At 40.9% G+C, this 11,276-nt stretch overlaps 1 protein-coding gene across 7 annotated transcripts in view; it reads left to right on the top strand.

The window, feature by feature from the left end:
• Window positions 1-11,276, top strand: part of SIK3 (SIK family kinase 3) — a 246,620-nt gene that overhangs the window by 15,791 nt on the left and 219,553 nt on the right. The gene's annotated exons all lie outside the window — the stretch shown is intronic.

Below are 11,276 nucleotides of genomic sequence, written 5' to 3'. Positions count from 1 at the left end.
GCTCTCTCTGTTCTCTTTAATATTGGCAACCAGCCACCTTTTTAGAGAGCCAATCTGACAGGTAAAAAAATAATATTTTAGTTTATACTTATTTATTAGCAAATTATTTAATTTGCTGCTTGGCCATTTGTATTTTCTTATTGGAATTGTTTGTGTCCTTTGTCTACTTTTCTTTTCTTTTTTAAATGTTTATTTATTTTTGAGAGAGAGAGGGAGACTGAGAATCTGAAGCAGCCCGAGGCTTAAGCCTGAGGTGGGGCTTGAACTCATCCCTCAAACTCACAATCTGTGAGATCATGACCTGAACTGAAGTTGGATGCTTCACTGACTGAGCCACCTAGTTGCCCCTTTTGCCTACTTTTCTATTGGGCTTTATGGCCTTTCCTCAGTATTGTGCAATAGCTTTTTGAATATTAGGGAAATTAGTTATCCCTTAAAATTTTACAGATTATGTTTTTGGGTTTGTCATTTGAATTTATGTGTGTAGTCAGGTTTTCCTGTTTTTTTGCTTTATGGCTTCTCATACAGTTTCCGTTCTCATTCTAATGAAAAAAATTTTTTTACCCATTTTTTCATCGAGTACTTTGATGGCTTTATTTTATTTATTTATTTTTTTAATTTTAATTTTTTTTCAATATATGAAATTTATTGTCAGATTGGTTTCCATACAACACCCAGTGCTCATCCCAAAAGGTGCCCTCCTCAATACCCATCACCCACCCTCCCCTCCCTCCCACCCCCATCAACCCTCAGTTTGTTCTCAGGATGGCTTTATTTTTAAATTTAGATCTTTGCTTAACGTGGAATGTATTTTGGTGTGAACCGAATGAGAAGGGATCAGGGAATTTGCTGGAGTTGTGATTTTACATTTATTTTTGTGGTTATTAATAGCTTTCTTCTCTTGCCGGACTGTAAGCTCCTTGAGGGCAATGATTGTATAGTTTTTTTCTCCTCCCTTGTTCTTATTTTCAGTGTTGAGCACAGTGCCTGCCTCATGCCAGGCCTTCCATTTACTGAATGAATGAACCTTTTTCTCCAGATACCTAGCTTATTGTCTCATCACAGTTTCTTGAGTAATTATTTCTTTCCTGATGTCTTTCCTTTATCTATAAAATCTCCACATGCTGGTTATGTTTCTAAGCTCTTTTATTTTTTTTATTTTTTATTTTTAAGTTCTTTACTTATTTATAGAGAGAGTGTGCATGTGCGGGGGCAGGGCAGAGAGAGAAGGAGAGAGAGAACACCAAGCAGGCTCTGTACTGTCAGCATGGACCCCGACACGGGGCTCGATCCCATGAACCGTGAGAATCATGATCTGAGCTGAAATCAAGAATCAGATACCCAACCAGCTGAGCCACCCAGGCACCCCTTTAAGCCTCTTTTAAGTCTTTACTTGCTTTGATACCGGGTGGCTTTAATTATTATAGCTTTATACGACTTATAGCGTATTTGGAAGGTCAGGCTCAAATATTCTTAAATATACCAGTTTGGGAAGCACCATAATCTCCGTTGCTAGCCCTTAGAAAACATTCACTTAAATTACTGATTTAAATGTTCCATCTCTTCCAAGAGGCAGCCTGCAAAGTAGAATTGGTTTGGGGGTGTTACTTATTGGAGTTTTTCTAGGATATGACATCTTTAGCTCTGACTTGACATCCTAAGTCCTTTTTAAAAACTCATTTTATAATCTTGGGTATCTCTAAAAAAAAATAACATTTTTCTCACAATCTTTTAATGCAGAATATACAGGGAGAGGGTAGGTGGCAGAAAAGGCATCAAGAAATTGCGTTGGCACCCAGCTGACAGCAAAGGCAGATAGTGGAAAAATTATTGCTTACAAGTGGTGTACAGAATTCAGTTCAGTGACCTTGGTTTTCTCACCTTGTGCACGACGCATGTCTTTCCTGTGGCATGCAATATTAGATCAATTCATTGCATATGACTTGGGTGAAGTTCAGGTAACACTGCTCACGAGCCACTTTCTGTTTCTTTGGTGACTCTCCTTTTTTCTGTAAAACATTAGAAATTCTTACAGTCTGAAATAGAATATTCTCTTGGGATTTTCTGTCCCGTCGTCCTTATGCAGGAACCAACATGAGGGTCTTCTGAGTATTACAGAAGTTTAATGTCTGGGGAGTGGAGCTAATGGAACAGAGCGTACCTATTGCAAAAGAATCCTTGCTTACTTTTCTGTTGGAACATTATTCCAGAGCGCTTTGACAAAACTCTTGATTCTAAATAATTGCTAATTTACAAGTGTATTTTAGGTGATTACCCATATTCTTTGAAAAATAAAATAGTGGTTTTGTTACGCTTAGACTTTTCCTTAATAAGCCTAACCATGGATTCTAGAAGTATTAAAGCAGAAAAATAAAGTAGGTTTGTTTGGGACCCTTAGTCTCCACCCTAGAATTAAACACCACTGAAAATAACCCTGGAATGAAGGGTTTTTGTGTGGCAGGACTAGTTGACTTACACAATTCTTCCTTTTGCAAGTTTCTGTTGGTGGAAAATGGGCTTACTTTTCTTTTAGTTGTATTCCTGACTTTTCTCAATGCCAGTCTTAACTGCGAGATTTTTAGGCAGTTAACTGTTCCAGCACACCAGTGAGCAGCTTGTTAGTAGATGTTATCTCAGGTTGATTAGGTACTCTTGAGATTTACTGTGCTTGCAAAACACCTGTCTGTGTTTGAGCTTTGCTAGGTTGTTGGCTTTTGTGTTTGACTGAAGATTTGCTCCAAAGAAAGCAAATAGCTGTTGGAAAAAGGGAGAAGGGAAAAGGGAGTCAGCAATTTTCTATATGCTTTCATTGAAGAGATTTCCCAGTGAGAAAGCTCTTGTAGGCTTGACCTTTTTGTGCTGAAGTAACCCGGCATTTCATTATGTATTCCGTTGAGGTTTTGGAGCTCTGTGCCAGAAAGTGCAAACCAAGGTTGGATGTGAAAGGAATATTCAGAGGGTGACGCTCATAGTCAACAAAGTGCTATTTCATAGGCCAGGTCCAAAAATAACCTGCTTGCCATAGGAGAGCAGCACGGAGGTAGTGCTTTTGCTGTTCTGAGCAGTGTTTTAGGTCCAGTTATGTCATCCCGGCACCATTCAAGTCAGGTTTAAGGCCATACCATTTAAGACTTAGGTTTGGGAGAATGTTCTCGGTCACTCTTACCCCACGGAAGAGTTATTTTGCAAGGTTTAGAAGGAGTGCTTTTCTGCCACGTTGGAAGATATTAACATGATTTACTCTTCTCTAAATAGGGGGATGGTCTACGTCATAGCCTTCTAATCGTTGAGACTCAGATTAATGGTTTGCATGGATCCTGTGGTCGATCTGGAGTAAGTAAGAGACAGAATTTAGTTTTTGGTTCAGAAAAGCTAGCATCGGAATGGATCCCTGACCAACCCTGAAGGTTAGGAAATGTTACGGTCCAGAGGTCCCTTCTGGGGGCTTGCAGTAGGACTCTAAAGACAGTAAGTTTTCGGAATTTATAAATAATTTTGAGTGTGGAAATGCACAGCACACAGACTTAAAATAAGCAGGTCAGGAAGTTTGATGAGAAGGAATAAATGAACTCTAGTCACTTGATGGAATGAGACTGCAGAAGAGAACAGTCTGTTAGGTGGTGGTAATTGTGAAGTTGAGGCTGACCCCGGAAATGAGTTGTCAGGTGCACTGTCACCCTCATTAATGGTTCATATTATTGCTCAGGTTTATAGTTGTGTGAAGAGATGACTTTCCAACCCCATCCGGGGCACTAGAGGTTCAAAAATTTAAAAGCTACAGAAGAGTGAAATACAGAAAAGTTTCCTGCCCACACATACCCTATAACCATCCAGACCCCTTTCCCATAGGCAGTTGGTGTTATCAGTGTCTTACGCATCCTGAGATATTTTATGTGTATACAAGTAAATGTGTATCTCTATTTACTATACCCCTCTTTAAAAACAAATTGTAGTAAATTCTACATACTAGCCTGTGTCTTTTTTCACTATTGTATCTTGAGGGTTGTTACACATAACTATATGAGGAGCTTTCTAATTAAAAAGAAATGCTTTACGGTATTCCCATGAAAGAATGTATCTTTTTTTTTTTTTTTAAGTTGGTCTCCTTGTGGATGACTTTTTTTTTTTTTTTTTTTTTTTTTGAATCTTGCTAATGTAAATAATACTTGAGGGGTGCCTGGGTGGCTCATTCGGTTAAGCATCCAACTCTTGATTTCAGCTCAGGTGGTGATCCTAGGATTGTGGGACCGAGCCTTGCATTGGGCTCCATGGTAAATGTAAAGCCTGCTTGAGATTCATTCTTCCTCTCCCTCCCCTCCCCCTGCCCCTCCCCTCCCCCTCTCCCTCTTCCTTTTCTTCTCCCTCTCCCCCTCTCCCCCATTCATTTGCTTGTTGTCTCTCTCTTCCTCAAAACAACCCCCCCCAAAATTAGTGGTTTTAAAGAAATATATTAGGGTTTTATATTCAAAAGTAAATGTTTTAAGTCATAGTAGAAACTTGTTATAGTTATAATAATATCTCAGATCTGTATAACATGTTTATAGATGTCATATTTGAGTCTTAACGCAATCCTGTGAGGTAAGGCCACGATTTTATCCATGAGGAAGGGGCGCCTGGGTGGCTCAGTCGGTTGGGTGGCCGACTTCGGCTCAGGTCATGATCTCCCGGTCCGTGAGTTCGAGCCCCGCGTCGGGCTCTGTGCTGACAGCTCGGAGCCTGGAGCCTGTTTCGGATTCTGTGTCTCCCTCTCTCTGACCCTCCCCCGTTCATGCTCTGTTTCTCTCTGTCTCAAAAATAAATAAATGTTAAAAAAAAAAATTTATCCATGAGGAAGTAGATATCCCTTCTGAACAGTTTTGAGTGGCAGAGGTAGCGGTAGAAGAACCAAGGTCTTCGAACTCCCATTGGTACCTTGTCACTTTACCCAAAATGGGGATGTTCCGGTGGGGATGTAGGGAAGTGGTGGCAGGAGAATAATATGAAATAAACCTGGATGAGGCAAGCTTGAGAGAGAGAGAGAGAGATGGAGAGAGGAAGAGAGAGAGATGGAGATGTATCTGTCATTCTAAAATCAGGATCCCGTTTGCCAGGGCAGAGAGGAGCTGGGTCCGCCTCTGACAGAGACATAAAGGCGTTTAGGCACTGGCAGAACATCACGGGTTGACTGCCATCTTGGAGTGTGTTAGGAAGGTAAGCCGAAGTATGGTGGTTCTTGAGAAACTGGAGGCTTTCAGAGTTCCCTAGGATAGACTGGGGAAAAAAACAGTGTTCAATATCTGTTAAGGGAGTGCATTTGGCGTAGGCCATAAAACAGAAATAGGCGATAATGAAAACAGAGGATTGTCTCCAGACCTTAGAGTCAGGGAGGGGATGATAGTATGCTAATGGCAAGGAGATGGCTGTAAATGTTAGTCGTTTTTGGCCTCAAGACTGAGTACTGGGAGAGGGCCTTCTTCCAGAGATTAGATGAAAATACAGGAGGGCAGCTTAAGTCACCCCACAACTGGACTAGAGAGAGTGAGAATCATGGAGGACAACATCAGCATGATTTATGTTATTATCATATAGTTAATAGTATTTGGAAATGTGAGCATAAGCCTGGTTATCAGCCTCCCGTCATAATTTCCATGTGCTAAGTACTTTCCGTGTTCTTCATGCTTCATGTCATACAGGCTGACTTCTCAACAACTTTGCAAAGTGTCTGTTGTTACAGCTAGTTGAGGAAACTGAGGTACAGTTAGGCAACTTGTCCACGGTCACGTATCTTTTCTGTGGTAGAGCTAAAATTTCTAAGTAGGTCAGTAGGACTCCAAGAGTTTTGTTCTTTCTGCCATACCAGGTGGCACTAGGCACCAAAATTGAACAATGGAATTCTAAATAACCAGAATTCTATCACTGTCATTGTAACTGTTAATATGTAACCAGACACCTTGGCTGTTACAGATGATTTAGGCTGAAAGAGTAGAAGGAATGCCAAGGAAAAATGACCATTGGAGAGGCTAAGGACTGGCCAGACTCACTCTGAACAAGCACATAATTTAAATTGAAGTCATGCTCTTGCCGTGCATTAAGTAGCTTTAAAATTCTCCAGTGTCCCCTCCCCCATTACATTGCTCTTTCTGAAGTCCTTCTCTACAGAGATGATATAGCTGCCACTGAAGACCACAGCTGGTGGTAGCCAGGACCTAGAACTTCTTGGGGTGAAAAGTCTAGGGAATCCATATACAATAATGTAATTATGAACTCTCCTATTGCGAAGTTTGAGAGAGTAAGAATCTTCTTGACTTGACGGATTTTGAATGCTTATAAACTTTGGACTCAACTAGATTTTATTCCCCTCAAACCTTTAACATTATCCTGCAAAATATTGGAGAATACTTTCGATTTACTTGCAGCCACCATTGTAGGGGAGTGTTAGTTAATATGGGAGGTCGACAGTTTGGTGAAATCATCACCTGGAAGCTATGCTTCAGCATCAGTCACTGGCTTTTCTGCTAGGTCACCCCCCTCATTCTCCCCCCCCCCCCCCCGCCCCCAGTCTTTTGCCTTAATCGTGGTGCATCTCAGGCCTTTTTGATTGCACAACTATCAAAGAAACTGACCTTAGTGATAACCCAGGCACATTTCCAGATAGTAAAAATATTTGGGGAGAGAAATCATTCATCTGCATTAGCTAGTGGTATTAGTTCTCTGGAGAAGTGTTAGTACATTTTCCAGATTATGTCCTAGAACATCACCAAGATGAGTGATCATCTTAAGGAAAATGGCCATTTGTACTGCTAGTGTTCTTAAAAAGTGGAAGCACGACAGAATGTGCTTTCTGGATATGTTCATTTTAGTATTTAATATGGGATCAGTTTTATATCTCTCTTGACTGACTTTTAAAACCATGGGTGATTTGGGTTCATTCCACCTGTTTTACTTAATTTCTCACCATCCTGTGATTCTTCCCTGTTTCATGAAATCGCCACGTTTAATCTTTCATTTAAAAAAAGATTTTTTTCTGGAATGTCTATTCTTTGTTTCCTCCCTTCTTTCCTTTCTTCTATTTGTCCTTCTAATCATCTGCCAATATTTGAGTGGCTCCTGTGTTCCAGACACTGTAGCAGGTTTTGGGATGGAGTTGTGGACACGAGGAAGACATGGTCTCTGTCCATATGAGGTTACAGTCTGTCCTGGTGTTACTGCTTCCTAACCTGCCCTGCCTTCTGGGTTTCTTCTTCTTCTTTCTTCTTTCTTCTTTCTTCTTCCTTCTTCCTTCTTCCTTCTTCCTTCTTCCTTCTTCCTTCTTCCTTCTTTCTTCTTCTTCTTCTTCTTCTTCTTCTTCTTCTTCTTCTTCTTCCTCTTCCTCTTCTTCCTCCTCCTCCTCCTCTTCTTCTTCTTCTTTTTTATTCTTCTTCTTTAAAAAAAAACCCTTTTTTTAAAAAAAATGTTCATTTTTGAGAGAGAGAGAGAGAGAGAGAGCATTAGTGGGGGAGTGGCAGAGAGAGAGGGAGACACAGTCTGAAGCAGGCTCCATCCAGGCTCCAAGCTGTTGGCACAGAGCCCGACGTCGGGCTTGAACCCATGAACCGTGAGATCATGACCTGAGCAGAAATCAAGAGTCAGACGCTTAACCAATGGAATCACCCAGGCGCCCCTCTTCTGAGCTTTCTGTAACCCTCTTGGACTTCTTCAGCCCTTGCTGACCCGACTCTTCTGTGAGCTACACTACTTTAAATCTGATTCATGCAGTGGAGTGCTTAGTGACATCTCATACTGTGGGCTAATTGCTGAAGTGTCTTAGTCTCGTCTTACCAGCTAGAGTGTAAGTTCCTTAAAGGCAGAGCCTGTCATGTTCTTTTTTGTCGTCTACAATGCTGAGCCCAAGTCAGCAGGTGATAAAAGTGTTTTGATTCACCCTGCCCTGCTGAATGTCCAAGTTATATTAGAGGTCATTGTGAAGATTATGCTTTAAAAAAAAAATTTTTTTTTTAATTCTTCCCAGTTGTTTGCCTAAATTTGCTGTTTATCTTAATCGTGCTGCAAATGAATGAAGATGGCCCCACTGATTCACTGTGTGCATTTATATTGTTTGCCAGTAGAGAGTTTGTACTTGAGCTGATTATTGCACACCTTCTTGTCTGGTTCCCCTTGTGCTTAATGAGGGATGAAATTCATGGCTAAGGAATGGAGCTAACCTGTTGTTGATCTCTTAGCACTGTGCCTGTAATCTGTTAGGCTTAAATGTCCTACCAACTATTAACTCAGTTAAAATGGGAAGCTGACCATGTAGTAACTTAAAATTTAAAATTGAGCTCCTCCAAAAGATTAATAGGAATGGAAAGTAATCTTTTAATGGGGGCCTACAAAACTTACATTTATATGATATTAGAGCTCAAAACTTCCTGAGCAGTAAGTGAAATATGGCAACGTAACTGTGAAGGAAGGAGGCTGGACCACTGAATTAAATGCTTTTTTCTGAATGTGTCAAAAGCGCTGAGGTAATGGCACTTCAGTGCTGGGAATGAGAAGGAATATTTTCTTTTTTTTTTTTTTTTTTTTTTTGAGAAGGAATATTTTCTTATAGAGTGGGAGAGCAGAGGGTACTGGGAAAGGGAAATGCTCGTCTGCCTACACCTGAAAATGAAGAAGATGAGTGTATTAAATTGAAGGACCATGGAGCTGGAGAAAAGGAAACACTTTTACTCTTGAAGTAATCGTGGTTCCTGACTTGAACAAACCGCTGATAAAAGAATCACGTGACAATAGGGAGATTTGAACACTGACCGGATATTTGATGGTAAGGAATTACGATCTTTTCAGGTGAGATGAGGATTGTCGTGGTTTTATCGTGGTTCTCCCCATGGGTGCAAGCTCAGGGAATTCCTAAACTTATTCCCCACACTCCCCTTTTAGAAATATATATGGAAGTACAAAAGGATGAGATAATAATATAATATCTGGGGTCTGCTGGGGAGAGGAAGAAGTGGTCAGGAGTCTAGATTCCAGTGGCCTTTTATTTATAATTGTTGTGGCTAGCTGATGGGTCCAGCAGGATCATTATCCTGTTTCTCTCTACTTAAGAGTTTCCGTAATAAAAACAAAGAAAAAAGAACTCCACAAAAAACCAAAACACCTAGCAATTTAGAGGTAGAAGCATCAGACACACCCCTCTGCCTTCTTCCAGCTGGACTCCCCAGATTCCTGCCAGTGCTGCCCAAATGGGGTGCAGTGCAGATTTCTGCCCTCTCACATGTGAGCCCGTCTGTAATGCAGCACCACTGAGAGAGTGGCAAGTGTGGTGTGTTACGACAGAGGCCATTCTGTCCATGAGGCTCATCGCTTCTTATAGGGGAAGATACATATAAGGCTCCAAAAGCAAAATCTAATTAGAGAATAGGAAAATGTGGAGTAAAATCGAATGCTGTATTTCATAGTGCTGAGTGGGCACTGGAAATTCAGAGCATGGAAACGAACACTGGATTAAGGATAAGCAATTTTTTTTTTTTTTAAAGGACGAGCAAAGTTTGTATTAGGCCAGTGGACTTTGGGATCACCTTTAAACAAAGTGTAAGAGTTGGATTGCCTCCAGGAGTATGGAGGCAGCATGTCCAAGGAAGGAACATATTATGTTTGGGGAGAGTAGATGAATTTGGATTGGTATATTTAATTAATTAATTAATTAATTAATTTGAAAAATATTTATTTCTTATTTTTTTTTTTTTTTTTTAATTTATTTTTGGGACAGAGAGAGACAAAGCATGAACGGGGGAGGGGCAGAGAGAGAGGGAGACACAGAATCTGAAACAGGCTCCAGGCTCCGAGCTGTCAGCACAGAGCCCGACGCGGGGCTCGAACTCACGGACCGCGAGATCGTGACCTGGCTGAAGTCGGCCGCTTAACCGACTGCGCCACCCAGGCGCCCCAAAAAATACTTATTTCTTTAAGCAATGTCTACTCCCATTGTGGGATCTCATAACCTTGAGATCAAGAGTCACATGCTTTTGTGACTGAGCCAGCCAGGTGTCCCTTATTTTATTTTATTATATTATTTATTTATTTTTTTAAAGTTTATTTATTTTTGAGAGAGAGAGAGAGAGAGAGAGAGAGAGAGAGAGAACAAGCTGGGGAGAGACAGAGAGAGAGAGGGAGACAAAGAATCCGAAATGGGCTCCAGGCTCTGAGCTGTCAGCACAGGGCCCGATGTGGGGCTTGAACCCACGGACCACGAGATCACGACCAGAGCTGAAGTCATATGCTTAACCGACTGAGCACCCAGGCACCGTTATTTTTATTTTTTAAATAAATTTCTACACCCAATGTGGGGCTCGAACTTACAACCCCAAGATCAAGAGTCACATGTTCTACTGACTGAGGCAGCCAGGCACCCCTGGCTTGGTATATTTTAGATAAATGGGATGGGGTGGGTTCATAAAGGACATGATTTTTTAGCTGAGGCATATGGACTTGGTCTTATAGGCTATTTGGAGCCATTTGTGGGCTGGGGAGCCATTTTTAACTCTTAAGGTTAAAATTATTTGATTTGATGATAATGTAGTGTATTCTAAGTCACATGCTTTTGCACAGAGAATATAACTTGACTGTATAATTTAAAAATTCTTTTTCACAAAAGTTCTCTATTTTTGTAGTGCCCCAAAGGGCCATTCAGGGACCAGAATTAATATTTTTATTTTTAAAAAGGGAGGGACAGGGGCGCCTGGGTGGCGCAGTCGGTTAAGCGTCCGACTTCAGCCAGGTCACGATCTCGCGGTCCGTGAGTTCGAGCCCCGCGTCAGGCTCTGGGCTGATGGCTCGGAGCCTGGAGCCTGTTTCCGATTCTGTGTCTCCCTCTCTCTCTGACCCTCCCCCGTTCATGCTCTGTCTCTCTCTGTCCCAAAAATAAATAAAAAAAAAAAAAAAAAAAAAAAAAAAAAACGTTGAAAAAAAAAAAAATTTAAAAAAAAAAAAAAAAAAAAGGGAGGGACATTGAGGCCCTCAGAGTTAGTGACCTTCATAAAGTGTGAGTGAGTCAACAACAGAATTGGGTTCAGATCTGATATATTGGGTTCTGAGCTCCTTCTGTGTGCTTTACTTGTATTAAAGTAATTGTTTTCCATATGACTAAAGCCAGTCATGTTAGAAATTTTTTAATTTGAGATGTGTGGTACATATAGGTAATGTTGACTTTAGGCATTTCCTGCCTTTTCTTAACTACCTTCTTCCTGGGAATTTATATATTTTTTGGCTCTTTATTTTTTTATGTGGCTCAGCCAGTTTTTTCCAGCAGATCAAGA

This window comes from Neofelis nebulosa, chromosome 10 (assembly GCF_028018385.1).
Source record: "Neofelis nebulosa isolate mNeoNeb1 chromosome 10, mNeoNeb1.pri, whole genome shotgun sequence".
NCBI classification, from domain to species: domain Eukaryota; kingdom Metazoa; phylum Chordata; class Mammalia; order Carnivora; family Felidae; genus Neofelis; species Neofelis nebulosa.
This window is presented reverse-complemented; position numbering and strand designations above follow the sequence as displayed.